The 18,960-nt window shown below is 42.2% G+C and overlaps 1 protein-coding gene across 1 annotated transcript in view; it reads left to right on the top strand.

Moving 5' to 3' along the window:
* The first annotated feature begins 242 nt into the window (after positions 1-242).
* RAP1B (RAP1B, member of RAS oncogene family) overlaps positions 243-18,960 on the top strand; it is a 34,643-nt gene continuing 15,925 nt past the window's right edge. The window contains exon 1 of the mRNA XM_063155094.1: positions 243-316. The gene's annotated coding sequence lies outside the window, so the exon portion shown is untranslated. The remainder of the gene's footprint in view (positions 317-18,960) is intronic.

The raw sequence follows: 18,960 nt of genomic DNA, 5'->3' as shown, positions 1-18,960 counted from the left end.
CCATCCCGGCCATCCCGGCCCCTCAGCCCCGGCCCCTCAGCCCCCAGCCCGCGGTGGGGCGGGGCGGCCGCGGGCGTGCGCGTGCGCGGGGGGCGGTGCGCGAGGTCAGCCCTCCCCGCGCCCGCCCCTCCCTCCGCCCCCGCCGCGCCAGAGCGAGGCTGGGCGTGCGGCGTCACGGCGACGGCCCCGAGCCGCGCCCCGGCACAGGCGGCGAGCGGAGCGCAGCGGAGCCGAGCGGAGCGCAGCGGGCGCGGCGCAGCGGGATCGGCCGGCGAGGCGGCGGCGCGCGGTCGGCGGGGAGCGGAGGCGCTGTCCGGTGGGTTGCGGAGGGCAGCGCGGGCCGGGCCGGGCCGAGCCGCTGTGGCGGGGAGCGGCGCGGCGTCTCTGGTACAGGTGGCGGGGCGGGGCGGGGCGGGGTGGGGTGGGGGCGGCGGCGGCGGCGAGAGGGGGGTGGCGGCGGCGACGGCGGGGAGCGGCGCGCTCTGAGGAAAGGGGCACCAGCCCGGAACATGGCGGAAGTGGAACCGGGAGCCGCCGCCTCGTCCGGCCTCAGGCGTGGTGGGACCCCGAGGGGGTGGGGGGAGCGGGGCGCCGGGGGGCAGCCTTCGCGGTCGGGCCCAGGGCCCGGCCCTGCCGTTCGCCGCCGCCGCCCGGCCGCCGGTCCGCGGAGCAGAAGTTGGAGCGGAAGCGGAAAGTTGTAACCCCGCGGGTCGGGGCCGCGACGTGGGGCCCGCACGGCCGCGGGGAGGGGCGGGTGACGCCCGGCGCGGGCGGGGAAGGGGACGGTGCCCGGCGGCCGCCGGCGTTGTCAGCGGGAAGTCCGAGGCGAGCCCCACCTAGTCCGGCCGCGGGAGAGAAGCCGCTCGCTCTTTCCGGCCGGGCGTGGGGGCGAGGCGGGGGGGTCAGGCCGGGCGCGGCCGGCCCGGGCAGCCCGCCGGGCTGTGCCTGCTGGGGGGAACACGAGCGGGACAGGCGGCCAGCGCGGGGCCTGCGAGTGCCCTTCCTGCTTATCGCAAAATGAAGAGGAAATGACAGGGATGTTCGCCTCGTCTAAGCGCCCCACCATCACCCGTGTCAAAGCAAATGGAAGAATTTGACTGACACTTCCTGCGCCAAACCCGTTTACTGAGCCTGAGGTCCTGGTACCCTTCTGCGTGCGTTAGTGAAGAGGTGGTGGAAGGAAAACAAAGTTTGCAGAGGGGAGAATAAAACCAAATCTGTTCTTGCATTGGCCCTAGATTACAGAAGAGGATGAGAAACCAAGGTTTTTTCAAAAAAGAATAGCATGCTTTTACTCCTGTTTCCATCTTGAAGGCATGGATTATGATGCTCAGGGTAAATGAAACAAATAAAGGAAAGTCTTTCTCTGTACTGCTTTGGGATATCTTTGGGATATGATAGTAAGGTAGTAGAGTTCGAAGACAGAGGGTATGTCAGAGATGCCCAGGTTGAAAATCATACAGGTTGTCTATGTGTTCTTGCATTTAGATGTTTTGATTAATGTAATTGTAATTTTTCACATATAACAGCTACATCTTACCCCAGCATGAGATGTGTAGATAGTGTATGACAAAGACTTTTCAGTAGTCTTTCACTGTGAAGTATATGATGAAATTACTCTTATAAGAAAAGGAGTCAAGAAACACTCTTCCTTTCCGTGAATTATAACTAAAGGGCAGTGAAGCAATCACATTACATTTAAGAATAACCATTCGAAAACAAGAGTATTTCCCTTTGGAAAGAGTTTCTTATCTCTGTGAAAAACTTGTAACATTATTTAAGTTATTACCTTTTCGATGGCTTGCCTTTATATTAAAATCACAAGCTTTTGGGAGGGGAAAAAACCAACCAAACTTGGTAGAGTTGAGTATTTAAATTTTTATTATTCATTGAATCTTTTTTTTAACTCTTCCTCAAAATCTATCCTGTAGACTTCGTTCTAGATAAAAACAAACTGAGTGAATAGTGGGGTATACTTGTACTATTCACATTAAAGGCTTTGCAAAAATAAACTGACTAATGAGATGTGATGTTTTATTCCTTTGGTACATTTATGTTTCAGGGATGCTTCTTGTAGTGTTGTGAGCTACTTCAGGTTTAACTTAGAGCTGTAGTGTAAAACCTATTATTTTCTGTACCCAAGTAACTGAGTTTGAAGATACACTGCACAGTGTAAGTGCCATGTATTTTTTTTGCAATGAAGATGATCATACTTGGAGCACCTGTCTGCCGAGGTGTGAAATCATCTGCAAAACAGAGTTCAAAGACCAAAAAAGAAGTAAAACCAGAACTTTTATACGGGGGGAAAAAACCCAATAGACTTCTTACTGTCTGTACTTGTGTTTCTATTACTGTATATGTGCACCAGATAAGTTTTCTGAGTGGAATTAAAATTGTGCTATTTTGTTCCAAAGCTCTCCTGTAGGACAGTTCATCAAAAATAAATCTGAAGTGAGCCATGACAGTTCTTTTTGTGCTGTGCCAGTTTTTGCAGAGTAAAACTGACTGTCTTTTTAATTGAGAGCCTTTCTGGAGCAGAGGCAAACAGATGGGAATCTAGGTGAGGGCCTACAAAAGGAGAAAGAAATTGCTTCCATGGCTGAGGAAGGAAGTGTGCTGAAGGCTACACTGTAGCTCGTGATCTCACAGTAAATGTGACAGGGAACTAAAATAAACAGTTGTCCACCTATCATCTGGGGTGTGGGAAGTGCAAGAGTCACAGAAGTACTTGAGTAGTTGATGCTTACTGCTACCGTGCCAATGCTGTCATGCACAGAGCTCTGAGCTGCTCGGGGTTAGGTACAGAGAGGTGCTCTTGAGGATAAGAATGTCTTACTGATAAAAACAGGCACTCTTGTCCTTGGGTGTATGCTGAGAGGGTGGGCAGCTCCTGTGTGAATTGGCCTTTCTAAGGAATGCTTAGATGGCTTTCAGATACCTCGCTGACATTTGAGAGTGTTCTGTTCTCAGGTTGGGCTCCAGTTGGGAGTTTTAATCAGAATTGCTCCCTTAGCAGAGCAGATCGCTCAGCACGAGCTGTGCGACACCAGTCCGTGTGTAGCTTGTGGCTGTGAGTGCTGCCGCTCCTTCGGCTCAGAGCTGATCCAAGAGCAGACCAGGTGCGCTGTGTGGTGTCGGTGTGCTGGATCCCTGCTGAGCTGGGGCAGGCCTCTGCTGTGCTCTGCTGCATCTAGGTCGGGTACAGGGATATTTTAGACAGCCTCCTTGTTCAGGGAGATGAAAGGAGTAGCTACAGTAACTACACCTTCATATTTCAAGGCAAACTTTGTTTTCCTGCTCAGATGTGGTTAAGATGCTGTGTTTCTATTTTTCTTGCATAAAGCAGGGGGGAAAAGTGCTTTTGTACTTTAATGCAGTTAATACACCTGTTTTCGAGCTGAGTTTTCAAAGTTGTTTAACAGTTGAGTGTAGTAGATCTGTTGTATCTTAGAGCATCTAATATATGGCTTTTTCCTTAAGGCCTGTCATGCATGAGGCAACTGGGTGAGACAGGCATAGTAGAGGTAATATTTTAGTGAAGTTATGGCAGTTTGCTTGTGGTAGGCAAGTGCTATTTTGAGAAAGTCAAAGACCTTGTCTGCTGGTACAGACTGTTTCTTCATGAAGGAGTTGAATGAGGTTACCTTCAAAAGCAGCAGTAGGTTATGGCTGCTGGAAACTCTCATTTCTCAAGCTTTAGAATGTGTAAAGAAACATTGTAACAGCTAAAGTGAAAAAGTTTTTTATTTTTATGTGTGCCTGCTCATGCATGCTGTTGTGAGCTCCTGACGTACTCATACTGTATGTTCTCCCTTCCAAGAGCAAGGAAAGGGAGGAAGGCTGTAAACACCAGGTTGGAAATCTGCCTATTAGGCAGTTTTTGAAATATAAAATTAATTATTTGGGGGCCCTCTAGCTATTCAGGATGCTTCTTTTTCAAGAGCAGTGTTTTAATTGTGATTTTTACTACTGAAGCAGTAGAGTGAAAGTCACTGTCAGACCCTAGAGAAATGTGTTGTTATAGAATTACAGAAACTTTTTAGAGGTGAACCAGGAGGAAGAGGAGGCATTTGACATTATTTTGTATGCTGTCCCAGTCAGCACTCTATAGTTATTAATCTAAGGACTTGATGTTATTTGAAGTAAGTCCTGGCTATGCAGCTACAAAAAGAGACTGCCGAGTAAGTCCACATAGTTAGTTCATTCCTGACCAAGGGAGAAAGGCTAGACCGTAGTGCAGGGGTAGGACAGCCTAGCCCTTCTCATGGATTGGTGTTTGCATCCTGTGCCAGACAAGCAACATCTCATGTTTCTCCCCAGCTTGAAATTCTCTTCAGGAAATCTGTACTTTCTTAGATCACTTGGTATCATTCCTGCAGCTGTTGCAACACAGGAAGCTGGCCTAAATCTGAATGACTTGACCAGGTCTTCAGCAAAATGGATATTGTGTGCCACTGTTACTCATTCGTGAAATAATTTCCAATGTATCTCTAATTGGAAGATACATTGTAGAGCTGTGAGAAACCTTACATGATTAAATTTTTGGGCAGTATTGAGGACCTGGAACTGGAGAACAGTTCATTTTTATAACTGAAAACAAAGCAAGACTCTGTCATTAATTTTTTTTTTCATAGAAACTCAGGAGAATGTGTTCTTTGCATCAAGATTTGTTGACATTGAAGTGACTGTTACAAGCTTTAATTATAGCAGTTATTACCTCATTTCAGTAGGTAATCTGGATTAAAAGAAAATATGTACTTCAGCATTTCTATTACTATAGCTTACTCTATAACTTTCTGTGACATTGTCTTCAGTTAAACTGAAATAATTTGTCAACACAGATAGTCCCTGCAACTTTCTTTCTTTTTGTTTTTCTGCATTAGTTGTCTTAGCTTTTGAAGTCTTGTCCTATTTTTTCCCACTCACAGTCTCTGTTTCTGAAAGCTAACCAATTGTGCCTTCACTTTTTTTATGTCTGCAGTGAAGAAAAGTTTCTTAAAAGCATGCTTCGTATATCAGGAGGAAGCAAAAAAAATCAGTGCCACCACGTCTCTGTCAAGGATGAGCTGCAGACACTTGTGAGTTATCTGTGTGGAGTTCAGAGGGCACGTACAGGAGATAGAAGGAGAACCTGTCACTAGGAGTGGCACTTCAGCACTACACAAGTGAAAGTGGTTTTGGTAATTGCAGAGTCAGACCAGCTACTTTGATTTTTTTTTTATTTTTAGCAGTTTCATGTATGGTCAGTATTTTTTATTTGAGATGAACATTGGAATACATCACAACCCAGATAACAGTGATTGTTAAGCTGTGAAACTGTACAATCCCTGTTTGCAAGTTAATCAAATTTCTATAACACTTGGTCTAATACCTCCCCTAGAAGTGATTTGTTAGAAGACTAGTGGAAAGTTGCAAACTGTTGCAGAAGGGTAAATTGGAATGTGGAGCAGAAGTAATCTCCATTGACGTGGAAGTTACCTAAAAATCTTACTTTCTGCAATAGAGTGTTTAGGACCAGATTGATGTATTTATCAGGTGACAAGTACTGTTGCTACTGAGTTGTGGAAATGATCAAAGCCAGACTGGGTGGGGCCCTGAGCTGCCTGATGTAGGGGGTGGAATCCCTGTGTGTGCCTGGCAGAGCTACACAATCTCATAGGTCCCTTTCTACTCAGGCCATTCTGTGTGCCTGGCTGTGTCCGGGTGTGTGCGGGGACAGCCCAACAGCGTACAGGGATCTGTCACTAATCTTGTACACATGAAGCAGTTAGGGGGGTTGTTAGAATTTGTAAGATGCTGTCAGTAACTCTCCTGTGATCTTTCACTGTGAAGCTACCTACAAGGTAACATTCTGATGTACTAATTGACCCATAAATGTAGCCTACTTGGCTTCATATGATTGTGTTTTGGATAAAATATTGCTGAAGGATTTTCTTTTGGTTGGGAGAGTGTATAAGTTAGTACAGCTTGGCAAAATATTGACTCTTGCACTTCTGGAGTTATATTTATGTTGTTAGTATGGATAAGGATGTATCATACTGTCTTTTTTTGACTCTTCTGACTTGTATAAAATGGAGATTTGATGGGCAGTAGACATTCTATGAGTCTGGTGATTTTATTCCTATTCAGGAATATTTGTTATTTAGTGTCTGTTGTTTTTATTGGTAGAAGCATACAGAAAATACAATGTTGTCTTCATGGGTTTTATGATGAGGAGTGTCAAAAATGAGTTTGTGGCAAATGTGAACTCTCCTTCAGAATTCTTACAAATATGCTACCAATCTATGGATGAATTTCCAAGGTGGTTTTATAGCAACACGTTCAAGATGCCTTGGACTTGTGTTTTCTGTGAGCTCTTATGTTCAAAAATCTAACCCTCTACCAAGATAAGTTATTTCAGAATGTGCCATGCTTCTAGAAAGTGATGCCAAATTGTCATCAAATTGTCACTTGGTAGAATCAAAGAGACTGTAGTAGTCCTGTGGCATCAAGGAGCACTGAAGAGGCAAGAATAGCTAGCTGACTGTCATGCTGGAGAATATCACTCTTGCATTTTTCTGATATATCTTTTTTGACTCAGTAGCAGATTAGATGGGATTTCACCAAAGAGGAGACCCCCTGGCACTTAATCTCTGTGGACATTGGGTAGGTTTGGAGACAAATAGAGAGAAGCTGTAATACTATAATAAGCAAGCACTTGTAGCTAGTTTTTTCTGGATGCTTGGTCTTCAAATGTTCTTACTTTTGGTGTACAATTTTCTACTTGCTTTTAAATCTGAATACTAGAGAGGGAAGCAAGCATTTTTAAATTACAGCTATGTATACCTGTACTTACTCTATGTCGTTATTTTATTGTTACTTTTTCACCTTTCTTTATATTTGAGCTGCAATTTTTGTTTGCTTATATTTTTAATGATCCTCTGGTTTTTGTCTTGATCACCTTAAACCTTTTATTTCAGGAATTGCCCAAAGCTAAATTGAGGTTCAGCCAGAGATCTTGCATAGAAAACTCAAGTGTGGTAGCTGAAATTCTGCGAAGACTGAGGAGTTGAAAATGAGGTTTTACAATTAAGGGCTTTAGGCTGCTGTGTATGCTTATGTTTGGCATCCTTTTGTTCTGTGTATTGCTTTTCATCAACTCTTAAGAGTAATCTCAGAAGAAGAGTGCTGTGTTAATGTAAGTACAAATTAGAGTGACAAAGTAAGAATATTTCATGTGGAGCCTGGAACAGAAAGATCTAGTAGGTTGTCCAGTTTTATGCTTGAAGAGCAAAAACGTCCTGAAGTCCTCCTTTTCTGCTGGAAATCTGGGTCCTGATTTGCCAGGAAACTGGTGGAGAAGCACCATTAAGTACACGTTAGTTTGGACATAATTAAGCTGCAGTAACCAATATTTTGAACAATGTGCAATCTTGCTAACTCGTTCTGCTTCTAGCCAGAGGCAGGATCTTAAGATCCAGTTTGCAAAAACGTTTTTCAAAGACAAATATGTTAATTTGAAAATATTTGTACTTACAGGTAATGCAATTCTTCTGTTACTTAATCTTATTGTGAGACTACTTTTAAAATAAGCTGTAAGTTTCACAGAGGAAGCCTGAAGCCTCTTTTCTGAGCTGAATGCTGAATCTGCTGTGGTGGAAGTGAAAATAAGGAATCATTCACAGGCTTGCCTACAGAAGGCTGAAGTCACAGATCACAAGAACCTAAAGAGAGCAAGCATTTGGTAAACTGCAGGCGCCTTAAGCAACGTGGGGATGAAGGACTGGTTCCCTGAAGGATAAACCTGCTTCACTGGGACAGTCAGGGCAGACTGAAAAGTCATTCTTCTGCTTGGGCTTTGCCCCAAATACAGATTGCTTTGAGATGCTTGTATTTAACTTGCTAACAGTAAAACTCCTCAGTGAAGGGTTAAGGATGTAGTGGTGATGCTCATTCAAGTGCTGTGGTGATTGTGATTGTCATAGCGTAAATAATAGATGACTCTTAGAAGACAGACGTGCAGATTTTGTTTAGAAAGGTCTGCCCATCCAAAACTCTAAAGTCAATTTTACGTTTCAGTAACCTTTGGACATCTTCTGTTACCTTATCAATGTGTTTGATTTGTTGTTGATTGACCCTGGGTGGACATCAGGTGCCCACCAAAGCTGCTGTATCACTCCCCTTCTCAACTATATGGGGTTTGCATAGGCAAAGTTTGGTAGCATGTAGGCTATAGGACTATCTTCTGTGAGAAGCTGCTAGAAGCTTCTTCTGTGCCTGGCAGATCCAGTCCCTGGTAGTTCCAAAGATGAACATGCCACTAGTAAAAGCTTGACCAATTAGAAATGGTGGTAATGTCTCTGTGATAACAGATTTAGGAAGAAGAAAGAAAAAAGAAGTCACTGCACATTTGTAATTGCAGCCAGAGAAAAGCAGAGTGAGCACATGTGAGAGGAGCAACTCCACGAACACCAAAGTCAGTAAAGAAAGAGAGGCAGGAGGTGCTCCAGGCACCAAAGCTGGGATTCCTCTGCAGCCTGTGGTGCAGCCCATGGTGATGCAGCTGTGCCCCTGCAGCCCATGGAGGACCATGAGGATGCAGAGATCCACCTGCAGCCTGTGGAGGACGCCCACACCACTGCAGGTGGATTCCTGAGAGGAGCCTGTGAACCCATGGGAGGCCTGTGCTGGAGCAGGCTCCTGGCAGGACTTGCAGACTGATGGAGGGAAGAGCCCCACACTGGAGAAGTGCCCTGGTAGAGCTTGTGATCCTATGGGGGACGAATGCTGGAGCAGCGTGTCTTTGAAGGACTGCACCCTGTGGAAGAGTGATCCATGCTGCAGCAGTTTGAGGGGTTCTGTTGCCCATGGAATGGACTCTTTGCAGCCATTTGCAGAGAACTGTTGTTAGTGAGATGGACTCACATTGGAGTAATTTGTGGTGAACTATTTCCTGTGGGAGGGACCCTGTGTTGGAGCTGGGGAAGGACTCCTCTCCCTGAGCAATGGGAGAAAGAACCTGTGATGAACTGACCCATTCCCTTCTCCCTGTGCTTCTGGGCAAGAAGGTAAAATTTAGGAAGGAGGGAGGGGTGAGGGGAAGGTGTTTTACGGTCTTCTTAAAACCACATTATCCTGCTCTGATTTTGTTAGTAATAAATTCAGTTAATATCTCTAATTCCAGCCTTTTTTGCTTCTCATTGGATTTGTTGAGTGATCTCTTCTGGTCCTTACCTCAATTCATGAACCTTTCATTATATTTTCTCTCCCTTGTCCAGGGCAGAAGCTTATGGTAAAGAGTCTTTGGTGGGTGCTTGGCATCCAGCCAGGGTCAACTCGCTGCAGATAGAAAAAATACAGCACAAGGCTTGTGAGTCAAGATAAGGACAGGGAAGACCTCTTGCCAGTTTTTGTCATGGGGATAAAATAGACTTAGCTTGGGGAAATCAGTTTAATTTATTGCAAATCATATAGGATAAGATAATGAGAAATAAACCCAAATCTTAGTAACACCTTCTTCCCTGGCTGAACTTAGCTCCTAAATTTTCCACCACCTCTCCCTTAGAGGCACAGTGGGGTAGGGAATGGGGGCTACAGTCAGTACCGTGTATGTGTTGTCTCTGCTGCTCCTTCCTCAGTAGGACTCCACACACTCTTCCCCTGCTCCAGTGTGGGGTCTCCCATGGGAGATAGTCCTTCACAAACTTCTCCAGTGGCAGTCCCTTCTGGGGGTGCAGTCCTTCAGGAACAAACTATTCCAGCATATTATTCCCATAGTGTTGCAGTCTCCTTCAGGCATTTAGCTGCTCTGGCCTGGGGTCTTCTATGGGCTGCAGTGGGACAGCCTGTCTCACCATGGCTGCAGGGGAATCTCTGCACAGGCACCTGCAGCACCTCCTCCCCCTCCTTCTTCGCTTCAGTTTGGTGTCTGCAGAGTTGTTGCTCTTGCATATTCTCACTCCTTTCTCTGCTGCTGTTGTTCCCCTCGCAGTTGACCCCTCCAGCCCTCTTCTTAAATATGTTGTTCCATAGGTGCTGCTGTTACTAATGGACTCAGCTTTGGCCTGCAGTGGGTCTGTCCTGGAGCTCACCTGGCACTGGAGATGGGTGAAGCTTCTGGCAGCTTCTCACCAGAAGCCACCTAGCTAACAAAACATTGCCATGCAAACCAAATAAAGTTTGGCTTCTAGCAAAGTGAGTTTTGAGGTATGACAGGTTTCTCCAGAAAATGGCAAGCTTTTAAGATGCAGAGGAACCAAGAATTATGGTCTAAATATGAACGAGAGTGATCTTAAGAAGATTCAAATACAATCTTGTGGAGACTTGATTAAACAAGTTTAATCCTCATTAATTTGGTAACTTGGTACTAAAGATCTAGTTCATGTAATTGAAAGTGGTGTGGGGATGAGTGTAATTCAAATTCATTTGGTTAAAATTATTCAGTTTTTTGTGTAGGTGTCCTCATGGGAGAGGACATGAGCTCAGGCTTGCAAGTGTGAATTGCTTACCTTTGGTGTTATGCTCCTAACTCAGATCTTTCACCTCTTGAAAATTTGTGGCCCATTAAATGAGAGTTCTAGGGGTGCTAAGGTGCATCAGCTGCTCACAGAGCAGGTGTAGAGCTATAGCAGTTCACAGCTTTGCATGCAGACATTAGCTAGAGTTGTTTTTATGTAGGCTGTTGGTTTGTTTTTTGGGTTGGATCTGTTTTGTTGGTTGGGGTTTTTTTGGCAGGGGACAAGGGGATGGGGAATTGTTTTAGTGGGTGGGATTTTTTCTGTGGGGTTTAGTTTTAATTGGTTGAGTGTTTTTTGTGTTTGGGGTTTTTCTTCAGTACCCTCTTCTGGAGCTTGTAGCAACTTAACAGTTGCCTAAAGAACAACCAAGTTGTCTGTGCATCTCCATATGGGCAGAGGTGAGAAGATCAATGTCTGCAGTTGTCACCTTCTGGTTAAGGTTTGCTTGTGGGTTGGACATTATCTGCAGGGCAACCATCCCTAGGTTCAAAGTGATACCGCCTTGCTGCCAGAAAGAGAACAGGATTTTTTTTTTTTTTTTGCTCGGGTTTCACCCCCTTCCATTAAGCATGTCAGACCTTTTAGAAACTCATGTTCATCAGTGGATTCAGCTAATGAAGCTAATTGTGAAAAGGAGGAGTTAAGGTTGAACCTCTGTCATTGCACAAGTAGCAAAACCATGTGGCAGAAAATAGTGGTTGTTGCTGGGTGTCAGTGTATGCCTTTTTCGGGTTACCCTCAGGAAGATGTCTGAAGCTGTAACAAAAGAACCATTGGTAAAAATAGGTGTCATCTGGGTGACTTTCAGTGAGGCTTGTTGCTCATGTTCAAATACCATGTTTCTCTTAGGGAAGTATTAGGAAGTATTGAGAGTTAAAACAGACATGAGTTACAATTACTTGGAACTTGAACTGGTATGGTTCAGTTACCATGAAAGAGATAATTTTATTCCTGTTAATGAATGCTAGTAGTGAGTAGTCTCAATTTGCATAGAATCAGTGTCTTTCCAACAGATAAAACTTCTAATCTTAATTAAAATGACATATGGGAATTTGTAAAACTTCTCTCTGGCTACCAACCTGATTAGTAATAGAATTACTGTAAATTGTACTGCAGAAGGATACTTTGTACATAAAGGGCCTACACTAGCTGGATTTAAATGGCCAGTAACAAAACTTCATATAATGATGAAGGAAATCTTTATATCTGTGCCTTGATGATGTGCTCATAATCTAAACAAACCTGAATAAAACCCACACTTCTTATAGTGAAGATAGTACAAGTAATGATATGTTGGCCTGCAAGCTCTGGTGTTGCCAGGGGTGCATATGTAATTGTATGTTAGGAAGAAAAATAGAGGAGAGGCAAAAGGTGATCCTGGAATTGCAGTTAAACCCAGCATTGGCTTACAGCTGTAGAAGGAAACCCGATGCCAGGCTTTACTAGTTCAGCAGCCAGTGTCACAATCAAAGTAGAGCTAGGATTGCCAGATATTAAGCAGATACTGGATGGAATTTGAGACTAGGTCTTGCTTCTGAAAGAGAAATTAAGATGCCTTTTTCCAAAGAAGAGTACCTTAAGCCAGCTGGCAAGCTTAAAGTAACTTTCAAACTGCACTTAGAAAAGAAATAGCTTAACTCTGAAAACTTCCATGCCTTACTTGTAGTCCTGCTGGCTATTACCTTGTTTTGAAGCTTGAAAGATAAAATTTAGTGTAACAATTATGGGGACAAACAAATAGTTACATCTGCTTTTAATCAGGAGCATGCATATCAGGTAATGTTGTGTGTACTATGATGTGGCAATCCATTAACTTGGAAAAATTGTAGAGCTAAATACTGACCCTTCTCTGTAATGACTGCAGAGCCAAATTCACAGCATCAAATTGCTGGCTCAGTTCTCAGGACTGGCTTTATGGTTGAATATCTAGCTTATGCACAGCCAGATATTGTAACGTAGTAATTATGCATTCTCTGAATTTAATATACCTGTAGTATTTTTTAAAATCTCTATGTTGTTTCTGTTTATTGCCTGCCTGGATTTTCTTTGCAAGCATAAAAATTACTTGCAATTCAGTTTGTTCAGGAATTACAAGGTTATAATTTTAACTGTAAGTCTGACTGGTGGGACATTCACAAACAGGTTTCCTGGGGGATGGCGACTGTTTGACAGGAATAGGGAGAAAATGCAAGATCGTGGCAAACAGCCACAAAAACAAAGAATATGCTTGATAAATGCTACAAATTGCATTTGAAACTTAATAGATTCTACAGCATAGACTTTATAAAGTTCTCCACATTTGAATTGGCAGGTTAGAATTTTTGCACAAAGTTGAAACTTTAACTCAGTAAGTGTTGAAGCATAGCATATCCTTAGTAGCATGAGAACGTTCATTACATCACTTGCTTTGAAAATGCTTTTTATATTTTGTGTGAATCTACTGCAAGTTGCACATGGTTGCTAGTCTCTCACATCAGGAAACTTTCATCATGAGATATCAGGGACTTTAAGCAGGCTGCTTTTACCTTTACAACATCCAATAAATTTATGTTCAAATTTAAGATCTAGCTGGGAGTTAACTTTGACTTAAGAAAAAAAAATCTGGTTTTATTCAGCTATACTAATTATAGACAGTGGAGCTAGTCTCACAAGGTCAGATGCTGTCAGCTGCTTTTGCAGAAATGGTCCCTGTGTGCAGTATTAATCAAGGTAGCTCCCTTCAGTGGAAGGAAAACTTGGTTAAGCTTTCTGTGTGTCAGTGTCCCTGTGGGCTGTTCAAGGAGCAGGTTAAACCTTAGCGCCATGTTTGTGCTACAGTAGCTTGTTCTCAGGTCTCTGGCTGTTTCTCAGGTGGTCAGTATGATTTCATGTCACTGAATAAGCTTAACCACCCAGCCAGATTTTTGAAAATCCTCTGAAGGTTGTCTGACATCAGTTAAAATATTTGAACATAATTGAAGAGCTATTTTTGTCCAAGAAAAATTACAGTATTAGTGCCCAAAAGATACTAGCTGTTCAACTGATGAAATACATTGTCAAGACCAGAAACTATCAAAAACAAGTAAAAACTAGAAATAAAAATTGCTTCTAGCTTTGTTTACTGAACAGTTGGTAGCTGTACTTACAGGAATCTTGAGTATGAAAGTCTTTATTAGATCCCGATCATCTTTTCAGAACTGATTTCTGAATAATGGGTTTTATGAATTTTTATAAATGTGTCAAAGTCAGCTCTGGAGTAGTTTAATTTCTTTTATTAGAGGTACACTTACCCTGTTGAGTAAGGGCTATCTGAATTGCTTTAATTTCTAAAGCCTCTAAAAGTTGGTGAAAATGAACAGGCTTCCACTTGGGGCTATGTTGTCAAAGTTCTGCTTATGCCCTGAAATTCTTCCAGAGGGGGGGAACCCTCTGGGATAAGAGATAAGAATTTAGGACATCTCAGATGCAAGTGTTTGGGGAATACTAAGAACAGCACACATCATTTCTTAATTAGTTGTTTACCTGAAAAGAAGGTTCTGAGACAGGAGATTGAAAACATAGTGGATCCTGGGATGGTTTGGACATCTGAGTCTATTCCAGTATCAGAAATGAGAAACATCTCTGAAAAGACATAATCCTCTGAGTTTGGCTGGTCCTGTGACTGAACTAGTGCTATTTTTTCAAACATCTGAGCATTGTTATCTTGTTTTGTCACACAGCTAGTATCCCCTTTCTGAGAAAAATATTGGATTTTTTTCCCGCCAAAAAAACAGTGAGTTAATTTGTTTCATCTGTCAATCTAGTGTATGACTCTTTTTTTTTTTTTTTTTTCTCATGCAAATATTTGGGATTAATTTGGGAGTGCTGTTCTCAAGGTGGTTCTAACAAAGTCTCTTTTCCACAGAGGTAAATACTCTGAGGCAAAAGAATTAGGAAAATTTTAGTGAATAAAGTGCAACCAAAATGTCAGGGTCTGAACAAGAATCATGGTGTCCGTGAAGCACTGAATTATCATGATCCTTTCTGAAAATGATAAGGCTTCTGGGAGAGCCAGTTTATTTAATTCCACACCTGAACAACTAGTTCATATAAGCAAGTCTTGGGGATATCTCCAAGTAAGTGACTGTACTTAGTTCATGTCTTCAGCCTGGGGCTGAGGTCTACTTACAGCTTCATAAGGCTTACTATCACTTGAAAAAATAGGATTATTAGCTTTACCATCCCTTAAATAACAAAGTTCAGTCAGAACCCAAAATTTGAAACTGAAGGAATTGAAAGACCGCTAAATAAAAAACCCACCCCACTTTCACAATTATCACATCAAGCCCAATTACCAATGGTGTATGAATTTCCTTGAATTCTTCATTGAGTGGTTGCTTTTTAGAAAAGCTTTACAAGCAGTAAGTTTGCAGGTTTTTTTCCATTCACCTCTATAGTAAGATTATTTATTCGTCAACTTCCTTAGCATCATCTTTGGTTTGCATTTTTCTGGAGACATGCTTCAAGAAACTATTGAAGAAAATGTCCAGGAGGCACTTTTTTCCTGGTTTATCTGAGAAGGACAGAAGCAGAAAGCAAGTTCTATGTTTACAGTCCTTGTCAGATATGAAACTTTTGAAATGCTGCATTTTCAGTGTCTTGTCCTGGTTAACCTTTCTTTCTTCTGTTCTAATAGGTTTATTCAAAGATATGCTGCTCATCCTTCAGAGAGAATCTTTATTGGGAAAAGTGTCCATGTGCATATCAAATGTGCTCTAGTAGTTTATCAAGTACTTTAAGTATGCCACGAAGAAGTAGAATTAATCAGTTACCTTAATACTTTCATTAGTACATTCTGCACTAATGCACTAAGTACAAAAGGTAATATGAACAGACTAGTGAGAGAGGCACAGTGATTTTATGGAGTTACATCTCGGGAAGTACGGAAGGCAGTTCCTGAGGTTTCACTGGCAGTTAACGGAGGCAGTCTAGAATTGAGCTCAGTACTTTTGAGAGATTGTATACTTAAGACAGCATTAGAATCAATTTTGTGATAGTGCTGTTTTTTAAAGAGTAGCTTCCCTCATTTTTTCTAGCTAAATCTTACGTTAAGCATCTCCACAGTTCAGTTATGTCAGATATATCTGTGCATATAAATACTCAACTCAGCTGTTAAAAGGCAGTACCTGCTCAAACTAAATGAAAAAAGAGGTTTTAATTTTTGCATGCTTCCTATCTTCTTGCACTTTAGCGTCTGCATAGGGGCTATAGTTGACAGTATTTTCCTGTCTAAAGACAGGGGAATGGAAAAATGAAAAAGCAAAGGAAAGTTGGCATTGCTCTCCCTTCTTGCAGATCAGTCACCTTATAGGTAGACAGCCTTTAAAGCAAAATTTCTCCCTTAAAATGAACTCCATTAAATGGAGAGGGGGATTCAGACAAGTTACTCATTATATTTGCTAGGAATAAGTTTAAACTTACTTCGATTTAACTGTTGGATGGTTGTGTAGATACATCTCAAGTGTTCAATAAATCTGGGGACATCCTGCCTGTCTGTTGTTCACTTATTCTAGTATCTTTATTTCTGTTATGCCTGTTCAAGTATAATCATTTTGTATCCCAAAGTGGTCTGGGGACTACAGACAGATACTGTTGTTGTACTTGACCCTAACTTACTCTACAAATGCCAGCCAGACATGGTGTTTTATGGCTTAAAGCTCCTCTTTTAGACTTTGTCTTCTGCTTTTTCCCTCACTCATTTGTCATTAATGAGTCAGAAGGAAATCTTGCTGGCATCCAGATGAATCTGGATACATTATTAGTTCCAGAGTCAAGCATTGTATCAACTGAAAAATAAAGTAAGAGCGTGATTGAGATTTAGGATGCCAGCAGTTTCTGCCAGATCTGATATGGAAAAATAGGTTTGATCAAGAGCAGAGCCAGGTCAGGTTAGCTGGGAATCGCTGGAAAGTCAAGTTCGGGAAGGGTCAGAGCCAGAGCTGAGTCTGGGGCATGCTTGCAGCCATCAGGCATACTGGTCCATGAAAAGGTGTGTGCTAGGCTTTAACAACAACAAGTAGTGTGGCAGACTGCTGTGTCCTGCATGATCCACTGGTTTCTTGGATGAGGAGGCAAAGACCTGCAAGCAGGAAAATTTTCTCAGGAAAGCTCTTTTAGATAGGAGTTGAAGTTTTCTTTTCTGTTAGAAAGCAGTAAGAAAGGTGGAGTAACATCAGTACTGTTGCTCAAAGGCAGTGGGTGGTAGATGTAAGTGGCAGCAGGCTGTAAGCAGGGAGCAGGTGCTCTGCTGCCTGCCGTGTTAGGGATGTGCAGGTTAGCTTTCTTAAACTGTTTTAGAGAATACATTCATTTGTGTCCGTTCCAAGGTGTAATGGCAGATGATATCAGTGCAGGGATGCCAAGCTACCTCTATGCTATATGGGTGTGTGCGTATATTAAACATTACTGTGCTCTTGGTGAGTTAAAGAGTAACTGTACAAATGACAAAAAATTGTCATGGGGAAAGAAGTTAGTATTTGTATGTCCATTACCTGAGTTTGGAGGGAAGGTCAGAGAAATGTTGAACTTCTACTGCAGTGTGGCTTTGTCCTCAAAGATCTTAAGAAGCTTTTTACTTAGGCATTCATTGATTAAGAAGATTGCCTAACCACACTGTAATACTGTCTATATATGCTTTGTGTGCCACCACTTAAAGCAGGAAAATCAGCTTCAGAATGTTGTACAATGATTGGATATTTAGGGTTGAACTTTCAATCTGGATGCTGAAAGAAGCTTCAGCTTGCATTAAATTCCTGAATTGCTGTTTCAGAGCCAAAAATGAAATTGGCAGTCTCTCACTAAAACCAAGTTAGTTTATTTCAGGATTTGGAAGTATAGATAATTGAGTAAGAAAAAGTCAGAAATAACTTAAAACAGATATGTGGTACCTGCTGCTGAAGTTCTGTTACATTTAAGCTACTGTCAGCCTTCATTATTGATATCTCCATATTTAGTTGCTAACTTCAGTCTGAGGACTGAAAAATTCAGCTTAAACTTTTCTTTTAAAGACAATGAAATTTCTGCAGTTCACCCAGATTACTGGGATTTCCACTATGTTTTTGTCATTCTAGTGATACCCTTATAAAAATAAAAGAATAACTGAGTGTTTGTTTTAAATAAATGACAATAATGTAGTTATAGGCTTAGCTTGTAATGAGTTTGAGAGGTGCCTTTCAGGACAGCTGGAAACAATCCTGTTTATGGAAAGACTGGACAATTTATGGATTTTTGGATCTAACAGCATTTACAGTGGTGCAAAATAGATAAAACTTGTGGTGTGAGTGGTTCTCATGATCTGTGTTTGCAAAAAATTCTGTAGGGAGGGAAAGAGTTTTTTTAAGTCGGGAGTGAAAAGATGTCCTATTAGGTGCGAAAATCACCAAAGAGTCTCAAAATGTATTGGTAATGGAAGCCTGTGGAGACAACTCTTTTGCTGGACATCAGGTCAATAATTTCCTTAAGGCTGTCTTCTCCTGTTACTTTTGTGAGGGACAGTTTAGATAATTGAAAGATTATGCATTTGCATGAAGATATAGGACCTTGACTCTTGATTTCTCTGTATTCTGACAATCAGTAGATTTAATCTGTGATGGTAAAGGCAGGATTCTACCATGGTGGTTTCATTTCTGTGTAAATCATCTTAGCATTTTGTGCTCAACACCTAACAGACGGTGTTTCAGAAATTTCAGAGATGCTGTCAAATTACTGCTGATGAGATGGGTGTTTCTTACCTTACTTTCCCATTGCTTACCTTTTACGAGCACCTCAGTTGGATCCTTGCACTTTCCCTTTTCCCTGGCCTGTAGATTATTCATTAGTTGGGGAGGGTTTCATCTTTCTTTAGGGGTGGAGAGGGGAGAAAACGGGTAACTCAATCTCATAAGTCCCTGCAGGAAAGGAGCTGAGATCTTGCTCAGGAAAGCAGTAACAGTCCTGCTGGCTCATTGCCAGCCCAACTGCAAGAGGTGGTGAGGGATTTTGAGCGGTATGACCCAAAGACATGTCCCAAAATCTGACCTTGTTTTGGTTTGATGGCTCAGTTTCCAATAAAGATGAGCAAACAGATCCCATAGTTTGCTGTTGGTAGCCACACCAGCTAGTGAAGCAGATCTAGCTTGTAGAAGAGATGTAGTCTCAAAATACTATTTTAATTGCTTCCACTTACTCATTAAATAAGTCATAATAGATCTAGTGGAACATTTAACAGTTTTCAGACTAGGGAAGGGATTTTTTTGGAAAGTGATTTCTGGGATCCTGCTGGTCTTCTTAAGAAGTGTTTGTTTGCTGGAAAGGAGAGGTTTTAATTTTCTTGTAAAAGTCTCTGTGCTTCTTTGTTTAGTGCTTAAGTGTTTCAGAATGATAAAATTCATGCTTAAAATTCATGCTATCTCCTCTTGGATAATTATTTCTTATGAATAGTAACTGTTAGCTTTAGTATAGTAGGGTT

The sequence above is a fragment of the Melospiza melodia genome, chromosome 4, assembly GCF_035770615.1.
Source record: "Melospiza melodia melodia isolate bMelMel2 chromosome 4, bMelMel2.pri, whole genome shotgun sequence".
Taxonomy (NCBI): domain Eukaryota; kingdom Metazoa; phylum Chordata; class Aves; order Passeriformes; family Passerellidae; genus Melospiza; species Melospiza melodia.
This window is presented reverse-complemented; position numbering and strand designations above follow the sequence as displayed.